The following is a 13,209-nucleotide window of genomic DNA, read 5'->3' on the forward strand; positions in this document are numbered from 1 at the left end:
TGCAACCTGTGCCGGATCCACGCACCAGGCCTCCAGTGCGCCTCCCCAGTCCGGTACATCCTGTGCCTGCTCCCTGCACTCGCCCTGAAGAGCGTGTCACCAGTCCGGTGCAACCTATGCCGACTCACACATCAGGCCTCCAGTGCTCCTCCCCAGTCCGGTACGTCCTGTACCTCCTCCTCGCACTCGCCCTGAAGTGCATGTCACCAGTCCGGTGCAACCTGTGCCGGATCCACGCATCAGGCCTCCAGTACGCCTCCCCAGCCCGGTACGTCCGATGCTGGCTCCCCGCACCCGCCCTGAACTGCATGTCACCAGTCCGGTGCCACAGTGCGGAACCTCCTGCGACGGTCCACAGTGCGGAACCTCTTGCGACGGTCCACGGTCTGGATCCTCCAGCGACGCTCCACAGTTCGGAACCTCCAGCGAGGGTCAACAGTCCGGAGAGTCCAAGCACAGCCTCCAGTCCCTCTCCAGGGCAGGAGCCTTCCTCTGCGCCGGGGCCAGGTCTAGGCACGGTGTCGAGTCCCGCTTCATGGCAGGAGCCTCCCTCTGCGCCGGTGCCGAGTCCAGGCACAGCGTCCAGTCCTGCTCCATGGCCGGAGCCTTCTTCTGCGCCAGTGCCCAGTCCAGGCACGGAGACCAACCCAGCTCCATGGCCGGAGACCTCCTTTGTGCCAATGCCCAGTCCAGGCACGGCGTTCAGCCCTGCGCGATGGCAGGATCCGGGGTCTGGGCAGGGGCTGTGATTTACACCAGAGCAGCCACCGACACTAATCAGCCCCCCTACCCTCCCCATTTGGTTTCAGGTTTTGCGGCCGGAGTCCAACGTTTGGGGGAGGGGGGGAGGGGGGGGGGGGTACTGTTACGCCCTTACCATAGAGAGCCCTTGTTTCTCTATGGTGTAGTAGGTCAGGGCGTGATTATTGGGTATTACATTTACATTTACATTTAAGTCATTTAGCAGACGCTCTTATCCAGAGCGACTTACAAATTGGTGTGTTCACCTTAAGACATCCAGTGGAACAGCCACTTTAAAATAGTGCATCTAAATCTTTTAAGGGGGGTGAGAAGGATTACTTTATCCTATCCTAGGTATTCCTGAAAGAGGTGGGGTTTCAGGTGTCTCCGGAAGGTGGTGATTGACTCCGCTGTCCTGGCGTCGTGAGGGAGTTTGTTCCACCATTGGGGGGCCAGAGCAGCGAACAGTTTTGACTGGGCTGCGCGGGAACTGTACTTCCTCAGTGGTAGGGAGGCGAGCAGGCCAGAAGTGGATGAACGCAGTGCCCTTGTTTGGGTGTAGGGCCTGATCAGAGCCTGGAGGTACTGAGGTGCCGTTCCCTCACAGCTCCGTAGGCAAGCACCATGGTCTTGTAGCGGATGCGAGCTTCAACTGGAAGCCAGTGGAGAGAGCGGAGGAGCGGGTGACGTGAGAGAACTTGGGAAGGTTGAACACCAGACGGGCTGCGGCGTTCTGGATGAGTTGTAGGGGTTTAATGGCACAGGCAGGGAGCCCAGCCAACAGCGAGTTGTAGTAATCCAGACGGGAGATGACAAGTGCCTGGATTAGGACCTGCGCTGCTTCCTGTGTGAGGCAGGGTCGTACTCTGCGGATGTTGTAGAGCATGAACCTACAAGAACGGGCCACCGCCTTGATGTTAGTTGAGAACGACAGGGTGTTGTCCAGGATCACGCCAAGGTTCTTAGCGCTCTGGGAGGAGGACACAATGGAGTTGTCAACCGTGATGGCGAGATCATGGAATGGGCAGTCCTTCCCGGGAGGAAGAGCAGCTCCGTCTTGCCGAGGTTCAGCTTGAGGTGGTGATCCGTCATCCACACTGATATGTCTGCCAGACATGCAGAGATGCGATTCGCCACCTGGTCATCAGAAGGGGGAAAGGAGAAGATTAATTGTGTGTCGTCTGCATAGCAATGATAGGAGAGACCATGTGAGGTTATGACAGAGCCAAGTGACTTGGTGTATAGCGAGAATAGGAGAGGGCCTAGAACAGTGCCCTGGGGGACGCCAGTGGTGAGAGCGCGTGGTGAGGAGACAGATTCTCGCCACGCCACCTGGTAGGAGCGACCTGTCAGGTAGGACGCAATCCAAGCGTGGGCCGCGCCGGAGATGCCCAACTCGGAGAGGGTGGAGAGGAGGATCTGATGGTTCACAGTATCGAAGGCAGCCGATAGGTCTAGAAGGATGAGAGCAGAGGAGAGAGAGTTAGCTTTAGCAGTGCGGAGGGCCTCCGTGATACAGAGAAGAGCAGTCTCAGTTGAATGACTAGTCTTGAAACCTGACTGATTTGGATCAAGAAGGTAATTCTGGGAGAGATAGCGGGAGAGCTGGCCAAGGACGGCACGTTCAAGAGTTTTGGAGAGAAAAGAAAGAAGGGATACTGGTCTGTAGTTGTTGACATCGGAGGGATCGAGTGTAGGTTTTTTCAGAAGGGGTGCAACTCTCGCTCTCTTGAAGACAGAAGGGACGTAGCCAGCGGTCAGGGATGAGTTGATGAGCGAGGTGAGGTAAGGGAGATCTAGGTATTACTAGGTATTCTAGTGTATAATTTCTATGTTGTGTTCTAGTTTATATTTTCTAGGTTGGTGTTGTGTGTGATTCCCAATTAGAGGCAGCTGGTAATCTCTAATTGGGGATCATATTTAAGTAGCTATTTTTCCCACCTGTGTTTGTGGTATATTGTTTTGTATTTGTGCATGTGCACCACGTAGTCACGTTTAGTTGTTCGTTTATTGGTATATTTTTGTTTTGCTGAAGTTTCACTTGGAAATAAATATGTGGAACTCAACATCTTGGTCCCGTGCACCTTGGTTCCGTTCTTACGACAACCGTGACAACGTACCGCGGAGTGCCTGGACAGAGCCCTTAGCCGTGGTATAATGGCCCTACCACAAGCCCCCGAGGTGCCTTATTGCTTTTATAAACTGGTAACGTAATTATAACAGTAAAAATAAAAGGTTTTGTCATACCCATTTTTTTAACCTTTATTTAACTAGGCAAGTCAGTTAAGAACAAATTCTTATTTACAATGACGGCTGTCAGCCAATCAGCATCCAGGGCTCGACCACTCAGTTTATAATAACATATAGACAACTGTGTCTGAGGAAACAAATGCAAAAGGGAGCATATTTAAAGCGCATCTCCCTGATCCCATTATACTAATCTAATGTAGTCTCAAAACAAAACACTAAGCAACACCAAATGAATGAGACTCATGCGGGTCCTTGATTGATTGGGGCGACGGCATCGCAGGGTTGAAATGTTGAGGTGAAATACGTTTTATTTAATTATTTTCTCACAGACTTCCTTCCACCGCTCTCACTGAAGTAGCGTGTGTGTACGCAAGTGAGCTGAAGTGCTGTACCACGGGGCCTTGCCAAATGGAAAATAGGCACATTTGACAGAAAGCAGGCAGTGGAAGAAAGGACACAGGAGAAGAGAGAGAAAGAAAGAGAGGGAGACGGTAAGAAAAAAAATAGGAAAAGCAAGAGAGACGAGAGAGAGAAAAAGTACGTCTGTTTGTGAAAGATGAAGAGGGGATGGAAGGATAAAGGAGCAAAATGCATTAGGAAGCAGACTAAACAGAGCAGTAACGTGTTCCATTATCCTCGTTTTGCTTTTCTTTTTTCATCCCTGAGCGCACCCCCCCCCCCACCCCTCCTCTTCCTCGGAGAGGTGAGACCATATGCTACCTCCAGTTCGTACATGTGACGCACTCCACTCCCCTCTCCCCCACAAAACCTCCCCGCTCTGTCACCACGGCAACGCTGCTGCACATGGCAATGCTGCGGTACCATACTGAGAAACCGTCTCGCAACACACAAGAAAAAGGCGGTTTCTCCCGAACCAGGGTCACGCGGTCAAACCGGTTCAGTGAATCCATTACCGTCTATTTAGAACTGCAGCTGCGTCTGGGGTATGCTGCTCATCTGAGCTTCCTAAAGGTTTGCTGTCTACTGTTTCAGATGACACCATTTTGGTACACAAAGTGCAAGAGGACGGAGCCAAAACAAACCAATTTGAGTACACTTACTACCACCCAGACCAAAATGTGGATTATAAACTGGGTGGTTTCATCCTGAATGCTGATTGGCTGAAAGACGTGGTATGTCAGACCGTATTCAATGGGTATGACAAAACTTTTTTTTTTACTGCTCTAACGTTGGTAACCAGTTTATAATAGCAATAAGGCACATCGCGTGTTTGTGGCATATTGCCAATATACCACGGCTAAATGGCTTTATCCAGGCACTCCGCGTTGCCATGGTATAATGGCCATATACCACACTCCCTCGGTCCTTATTGCTTAATTATATCACATGCTGTTTAGAGACTATGGGAACTAACTCTCTTCACACTATGTACCGTGGGAAAGAGGTCTCTTTGAAACTGGTTTCAAACTAGTTGTGTTTCATAGGCTCGAATACAGTACACAGTGGCTGTGTTTACACAGGCAGCCCAGTTCTGATCTTTTTTTTCACTAATTGGTCTTTGACTAATCAGATCAGCTCTAAAAAAGATCTGCTGTAAAAAAGATCTGATGGGATTGGTCAAAAGACCAATTATTGGGAAAAAGATAAGAATTGTGCTGCCTGTGTAAATGCAGCCTAAATAGCTCAGGAATGTTAGACACTGAAAGTTCAGGCACCAACTGCAGCGAGGATCATATTGAAAATGCTGTACAGACTATGGGAACTAATATAGTTCACAGTATATTGCAGAGAGGTTAGATACATTTCAAGCACAAACAGCAGTGATTGCAACACTTGGAAGTTCAGAACCTTCTTTCCCAGCTGTGTTCACCTTTGACCTCACGGCGGTCTTCATCACAAGACTAAGAGTGTTGAATAGTGGGAAATGATAATAGTAGCGGGCTGAGAAGGAAGCAAAACGTGTCTGGACAAGTCCTAGCTGGCTAGACCGTTCAATGAGTCTGAATAGGTGTAACGGTTCTCTTTTGGTGAAGGAGAGTCGGACCAAAATGCGGCGTGTAGATTGCGATCCATGTTTAATCAACAAACGTAAAACACGAATCAATACAAAAACTACAAAAAACAACAAACGTGGAAACGTAACGAAAACCGAAACAGCCCTATCTGGTGAAAACACAGAGACAGGAACAATCACCCACTAACACACAGTGAAACCCAGGCTACCTAAATATGGTTCCCAATCAGAGACAATGACTAACACCTGCCTCTGATTGAGAACCATATCAGGCCAGACATAGAAATAGACAAACTAGACATGAAACATAGAATGCCCACTCAGCTCACACCCTGACCATCCAAAACATAGAAATATACAAAGTAAACTATGGTCAGGGTGTGACAGTACCCTCCCCCCAAGGTGCGGACTCCGGCTGCAAAACCTGAACCTATAGGGGAGGGTCTGGGTGGGCATCTGTCCGCGGTGGCGGCTCTGGTGCTGGACGTGGCCCCCACTTCACCGTAGTCTTCCTCCACCATGTCCGCTTCCGTGACCTCCTAGCCACGGCAACCCTACTTAATAACACGGGACAGAGGGGCAGCTCGGGACAGAGGGGCAGCTCGGGACAGAGGAGCAGCTCGGGACAGAGGGACAGCTCGGGACAAAGGGGCTCTTCAGACTCCGACAGCACAGGAGAGGAGGAAGGCTCTGGCAGATCCTGGCTGACTGGCGGATCTGGAAGAGTCTGGCTGACTGGCGGATCTGGAAGAGTCTGGCAGACTGGCGGATCTGGAAGAGTCTGGCAGACTGGCGGATCTGGAAGAGTCTTGCAGACTGGCGGATCTGGAATGGTCTGGCAGACTGGCGGATCTGGAAGGGTCTGGCAGACTGGCGGATCTGGAAGAGTCTGGCAGACTGGCGGATCTGGAAGAGTCTGGCAGATCTGGAAGAGTCTGGCTGACTGGCGGATCTGGAAGAGTCTGGCAGACTGGCAGATCTAGAAGAGTCTGGCTGACTGGCGGATCCTGGCTGACTGGAAGTTCTGGCAGATCCTGGCAGACTGTCGGATCCTGGGAGACTGGCGGATCCTGGCTGGCTGGCGGATCTAACTGATCCTGGCAGACTGGCGGCACTTGCGGCGCTGGACAGACTGGCGGCACTGGCGGCGCTGGGCAGACTGACGGCACTGGCGGCGCTGGGCAGACTGGCGGCACTGGAAGAGTCTGGTTGACTGGCGGATCCTGGCTGGTGTTACTGGACCGAGAACACGCACAGGAAGCCTGGTGCGGGGAGCTGCTACCGGAGGGCTGGGGTTTGGAGGTGGTACTGGATAGACCGGACCATGCAGGCGCACTGGAGCTCTTGAGCACCGAGCCTGCCCAACCTTACCTGGTTGAATGCTCTCAGTCGCCCTGCCAGTGCGGCAAGGTGGAATAGCCCGCACTGGGCTATGCAGGCGAACCGGAGACACCGAGCGCAAGGCTGGTGCCATGTAAGCCGGCCCAAGGAGACGCACTGGAGACCAGCTGCGTAGAGCCGGCTCCATGGCATTTGGCTCGACGCTCAATCTAGCCCGGCCGATACGCGGAGCTGGAATATACCGCACCGGGCTATGCACCCGCACTGGGGACACCGTGCGCACCACTGCATAACACGGTGCCTGCCCGGTCTCTCTTGCCCCCCGGTAAGCACAGGGAGTTTGCGCAGGTCTCCTACCTGGCGTAGCCCTACTCCCTGTGAGCCTCCCCCAAAGAAATTTTTGGGGCTGACTCTCGAGCTTCCTTGCCAACTGTGTTCCCTCATATCGCCAGCTCCTCTCTCCGGCTGCCTCTGCTCTCCTCGCTGCCTCCACCTGTTCCCATGGAAGGCGATCCCTTCCCGCCAGGATCTCCTCCCATGTATAGCAACCCTTGCCATCCAATATATCGTCCCATGTCCAATCCTCATTGCGCCGCTGTTGCTGCCTTTGTTGCTTCTCCTGTGGCTCCTGCCTGTTGACACGCCGCTTGGTCCCGTTGCGGTGGGTGATTCTGTAACGGTTCTCTTTTGGTGAAGGAGAGTCGGACCAAAATGCGGCGTGTAGATTGCGATCCATGTTTAATCAACAAACGTAAAACACGAATCAATACAAAAACTACAAAAAACAACAAACGTGGAAACGTAACGAAAACCGAAACAGCCCTATCTGGTGAAAACACAGAGACAGGAACAATCACCCACTAACACACAGTGAAACCCAGGCTACCTAAATATGGTTCCCAATCAGAGACAATGACTAACACCTGCCTCTGATTGAGAACCATATCAGGCCAGACATAGAAATAGACAAACTAGACATGAAACATAGAATGCCCACTCACCTCACACCCTGACCAACCAAAACATAGAAATATACAAAGTAAACTATGGTCAGGGTGTGACAATAGGGTTCCATTTGGGATGCATCCTCTTTCTGCATCCGTTTCATAGCCCTCAATGGTCAAAAGCAGTACAATTCTCTGTCTGCATCTATTTCTTCACATCCATTATGTCGGTGATGCCTTGACTGGAATATTCACACAATCCTGAAAAGTGCTAATCATACCTCAGTAAACTATCAACAAAAGTTGTGGTATTCATCACAGATGCCGAACGTCTAATATTAAAAAGACATAATCATGTGAAATGACTTATTATTTCAGAATGGAATCCCATTTGAAATAGAAATGACGGTTTGTACGTATATAGACCATGTTTATTGCCTGATTTTATCCAGCGAACAGGACCAGCGTTGTGGACTGAATACCCAGGGACCTAGTCATACACAGTGGTACACTAACAAGGCCACTACACATTCTCCAAATTAATACAATTCTAGGAACAGAGGAATAGCCTTGTGGCCTTGAGGCATAGAACTGAACAGCAACGGGGAGGAAACCCTCATCAGCAAGAATAGAGTGGCTACACACACATACTGTAACATCCCCCTTCTTTGAGCAGGCAAAACTAGCTAGCTAAGTAAGTGAATCTCTCTCTCCCCCTCTCTCCTTCCCTCTCTCCCCCCTACCCTCCCTTCCCATTTTGGCATAAATTAATCGTCTTTCTCTCTCTTTGAGTCAACTACTCACCACATTGTATGCACTGCAGTGCTAGCTAGATGTAGCTTATGCTTTCAGTAGTAGATTAATTATTTGATCCTTTGATTGGGTGGACATGTCAGTTCATGCTGCAAGAGCTCTGATACGTTGGATGACGTCCTCCGGATGTTGTCATAAATACTGTTTAAGTCTATTGGAGAGGGTGAAAACCATGAGCCTCCTAGGTTTTGTATTGAATTTAATGTACCCAGAGGAGGACGGAAGCTAGCTGTCCTCCGGCTACACCATGGTGCTACCCTACAGAGTGCTGTTGAGCCCACTGTAGACCTTCATTGCAAAACAGTGTTTTAATAAATTACTTGGTGACGTGTTTAGTTTAGTTTTATCTAAAAAGGATAACGTTTTAAATGTTTCACTATTTTTTATTTTATGAATTCACTGAGGAGGATGGTCCTCCCTTCCTCCTCTGAGGAGCCTCCACTGGTGCATACACACAATCAATCACTCACACACACACACACACACAGCAATAATACTCTCGATAATGACGATCCTAATTATGACAACATTCATCCATTTCTTTGGGCTAATAGGCATCCCCGGGTCACCTCACAACTGAAACGATGGTGGAGTTAAGAGTCGGCTGGCTAAGTGCCTGCGGGCTGAGGAAAAATTCAAATGTATATTTACTGCTCATGATTTGGTATTTTTCAATCCTTCCTTCTGTCAAATATTAACCTATATTAACCTGTGTTATATTAATAATAATTGATGGGTGTGTACAGAGCTTTAGAGGTTAAATGTTAACACACACCAACACACACACTTATGCTTTTCCTATTTGTGGAGCTAGTTTCATGGACCAAAAGAAAAAAAACTAAAGTTGTTTTAATGTAATTGAATTAAGAGGTAATGGGGGATGAATTGGACAGGCAGACACATGTAAGATAAGTTCAGGCAGACACATGTAAGATAAGCCACGAGCACACTGTGCACAGCGCGGGCCTCCGTGAGGACACACAGCGGGGTGTGATGTCAGCACATCTTTTTTGTAGGTCACCGAGACATTTCCTGTTGAAGGACCCACAGTGGAGCTCGCTCACGGAGCCCATGGGGCCCACAGCAGAGCAGCGCCAACAGTTACAGGCCGATAAAGTAAAGGCGTCCCAGCCAAAACAGCTCGGGAAGAGTTTGTGTCTTTTTTTGTTATTAGTGTTCCAAGGCAGAGTCCTCAATCGGATGCTTCTCATCAAGTGAGAGGAAATCCAGGGAAAAAAAGATCAAGCAAACACGTTTCCCTGTTGTTCCTTCCCCACAACACAAGGTGACACATCTAAACCGGGAAAAATAGCCCTTCTCATCCGTAAGACCACAGTCACTCTATGGAGGCATGTAGCCTAGTGGTTAAGAGTGTTGGGCCAGCGCCGTGGACGTTAAAGGCAGCACCCCGCGTACCTCTCTGAGTCAGAGGGGTTGGGTTAAATATGGAAGACACATTTCGGTTGAACGCATTCAGTGTGCAACTGACTAGGTATCCCCTTTCCCAGAGGCTAGAAGGGCCTGTAACTATGTAATAAATGGGACACAGAGGGTTCCAAATAGTGCACTACTTAGAGGCCCTGGTCAAAAGTAGTGCACTGTATTGAAAATTGGGTGCCATTTGGGACAAACTGTTAGTGGGCCCTGGATTCCTTCAGGGATTCTGCATATACAGTAAAGCTGCCTAGTACTATTACAGGAATACTATGGTTTTACTACAAAACAGCAATAAGATTTGCAGAGAAAGGATCACAGAATGTTCCCCAGGTCACATACACTCTCTGTCACACACACATACACGTGTGCATGTACACACACATACACGTGTGCATGTACACACACACACGTGTGCATGTACACACACACACACACACACACACACACACACACACACACACACTCTCTCTCCCTCCTCGGACCAAGACATAGAGCTGCTGTGATTCCGTTATCCCTGGCTGGTTAACTCACTCGCCACATGTCACCACTCCTCTCTCCCCAGTCATGCCGCAGAATGCAGATTCATGGGAACTCTACAGCGTTTGACCTAGAAACGAGTAACCTAGCCTACATTTGACTGACATTGCTCGAGGTTGCTCTTTCCAGGGGCAGGCCAGGGCATAAAAAGGGACTGTAAAGGTTAAAAAGGTCTGCCTGTCATTTGTTGAGTTGTACGGCCACCCCCTCCCTTTTCCTTCCAAATACCGGCCTTCCTAAAACACACACACCCTTCCTCTATCCAACTCCTCACCGTCTGCACTTCAGTCCACTCCACAGCTGCTTTCATGCCATATCCGACAACCCTGGAACATCTCTGGTCTGGATCAAACCCCTAGAGCGCACTGCAGTGCTTGCTAGTGTAGCAACACGACGTCTCACTTCCTCAAGACCGCAAACATCAAAAAGGACAAGAGCGCTCTAGCCTTGGGATGCCCCGGGCCCCGTGCCAGACACAGGCCCCAGAAATTCCACACCTCTCTCCCAGCTCCGGTGTTCCAGAGCTGGGACACTAGGGCTAGGGGAGGGCCTCTGGCTGGCAGTGCTAGAACTGATGCTTGGGTGTCATCCATCCTGGAGGCGTATAAACAGGAGTGCGGTGCCCCTAGGACTAGAGTGGTAATGCCAAAGGTAAGCCGCAGTTCAAAGGGTACCGCCCCGCAAGGGGAACTGGTTGGAATGCGGTCAGGTGGTGCACAATGGACAGTAGTGCCTTTTGAAAACGTTGAAAACAAAGAGCGGTGATTCTGAATGGTGAAGATATGTGGATACCACCTGACAGCATTGAGTCCAGACAGATCATATTCTTTACTTTACATAACGATAAACCTTTACTTATTTTGTAGAACAAGGGTATTACACCTTCAGGCAATGTGCATATGCTGGTAATTATTCATGCATAAACTAGTGGAATTTCGCAATAACAGCTGGAATGATTTTTTCCCCCATCTATTTTCTTATTCATTGGGTTACAGATAAGGGACTGGGATTGAATCAAATTACAATAACATTGTAAAACAAGTTAATTGAATAAAATGATTTTCCATCCCATTCATATTCTATTCATATAATATGAAATAAAGAGAGGGATGAATGAATACAGGCAAGATAGAGACGGAAAGAGGGAGAAAATGCCATTGAAGTTCTCAAGTTTATTTTGCTGACCACAGAGAAAGTAGCGTTGAGTTCCAGACAGGCTACGCACGGCTGTGTGTGTATCTCATCCTCTGCCACGTAATAGTCAAAGTAGCAACACAGACCACCAGACCACAGTTCGAAACAAAGAAGAGCGACTAGTTCGTCTTCTGTGAGCTATCCTGATTCAATGGGGAGAAATATCTAGTCAAAACGGATTAGAAAATACACCAGAATACACATTTTACACAGAATTAAACTTAGGCTATAGCAATAATGTTTTGAACATCCAACAGCATCATTTTACAAAGCGATGTAAACAATCGAATTAGGATCATTTGCTTTATATTTTATTGGTTACCTATTTTTTGTAGCCTAATACGACACATAATTCAACACTAGGCATAAATACACTTGCCTACAACAAGTACACACCGTACCCTACTGTGACAGCTGCAGCTCAGCTGTTTACTTCTTTGCTATCCACAATGTTGATGAATATTATAACCATGACTGGACTGCGACGAATGGCGTTTTACATGTTTTACCTTCTAGGAAACAAGCTTGATTTCAGGAGGCGCTCATTACCTGACTCCGTTAGTCTTCAGTTTTAAACGTGAGAATTCTCCTCTTCTCCTTTGTGTTTTCCTTGTACCCGGCTCCGCTTTGTATTTATATGTGCCTTGAAACCAGAAGCAGCCAGTTCCCCGTTGCCGCTGCCTCCCCGCTTAAAGGAGCAGTACAATCAAAAACGTGATTTACCCAACATTTCCACAATATGAGATCGAAATAACGTTCTGAAATTGGGGAAATTATGAAAATACACTTTTAGTTTAAGAGCTTTTGGAAAGAAAAAAACGCCTAGAATTTCAGTCTGTTCAGGTGGGATGGAGTTTTGGTCCTTGCTAATCAGTATCCTTGGGACTTCCCTTCCCCAATTGAAGTTGACATTAACAATGGTTACTGTAAGGGTTAAGATTAGGGTTGGGTAAGGGTTATGGTTAAGGTATGGGTTAAGGTTAAGGTTAGGGTACGGATGTCCCAAGGATCCAGAATAGCACTGATCATGTTTTTTTTGCCTAGACCATGACATCACAATCTGATTATTCTGACTAATCACCAGTCATCTTTTATTTGCATAATATGTATCCCATTTGAAGTGGTATGAGGGTATGTTCTAGTCTAGACAATCCTGTCCACCAATCAGGGCTGTGTATGTAAATATATTTGCAACTGTATTTTTTATTTTTGTTTGTTTAACATTTATTTAACTAGGCAAGTCAGTTAAGAACAAAGTATTATTTACAATGACGGCCTAGGAACAGTGGGTTAACTGCCTTGTTCAGGGGCAGAACGACAGATTTTTACCTTGTCAGCTCGGGATTCAATCTAGCAACCTTTCGGTTACTGGCCCACGCCAAAACAGCCACACGATCAGACTGAGCATTTCAACGGCAATTTAAATATATTTTGAGTTATTTTCATTCAAATTAACACACACTGTGATTTATTAGACATACAGTGATGATTAAAAAATTAAAAATAAAAAAAGACAGCATTGGCTCTTAATTAATATGAGCAACCCTGACTTGCCCAACCAGCACTGCCTGAGGTGAGTGCCCATAATGGCTAACTGAGAAAGGATAATTTGTAGACACCACAAACTGTAACTGTATACTGGCCAACAGCGGAGCTATTCATGTGTCAGACTCTAGGAAAAAGTGTTTGAGAGAAAGTTAGAAAAAAGTCAAGAGAAATTATAGTTTTATAGAAGGACTACAGTAAATGAACTGTGCAGGTGCTGGTTGCTCAACTGAAGTGTGTCACTCAAACTACAGCAAGGGCTGGAGTTCCAAAATTCTAAACGTCCCTACAATTCCCAGTTTTTAAATCCCAGTTGGAACAATCCTGGAATAAGGAAGAAATCAAATCAAAATCAAATCACATTTTATTAGTCGCATATAGATATTTGCAGATGTTGGCGCAGCGAAATGCTTGTGTTTCTATCTCCTACAG

The 13,209-nt window shown here is 47.9% G+C and overlaps 1 protein-coding gene across 1 annotated transcript in view; it reads right to left on the reverse strand.

Annotated features, from left to right (window-relative positions):
• Nucleotides 1–11,870, reverse strand: part of LOC115137266 (spermine oxidase-like) — a 30,061-nt gene extending 18,191 nt beyond the window's left edge. The window contains exon 1 of the mRNA XM_029673474.2: nucleotides 11,782–11,870. The gene's annotated coding sequence lies outside the window, so the exon portion shown is untranslated. The remainder of the gene's footprint in view (nucleotides 1–11,781) is intronic.
• Between the last annotated feature and the right edge of the window lie 1,339 nt (nucleotides 11,871–13,209).

Source organism: Oncorhynchus nerka, linkage group LG11, assembly GCF_034236695.1.
Source record: "Oncorhynchus nerka isolate Pitt River linkage group LG11, Oner_Uvic_2.0, whole genome shotgun sequence".
In the NCBI taxonomy this organism is placed as follows: domain Eukaryota; kingdom Metazoa; phylum Chordata; class Actinopteri; order Salmoniformes; family Salmonidae; genus Oncorhynchus; species Oncorhynchus nerka.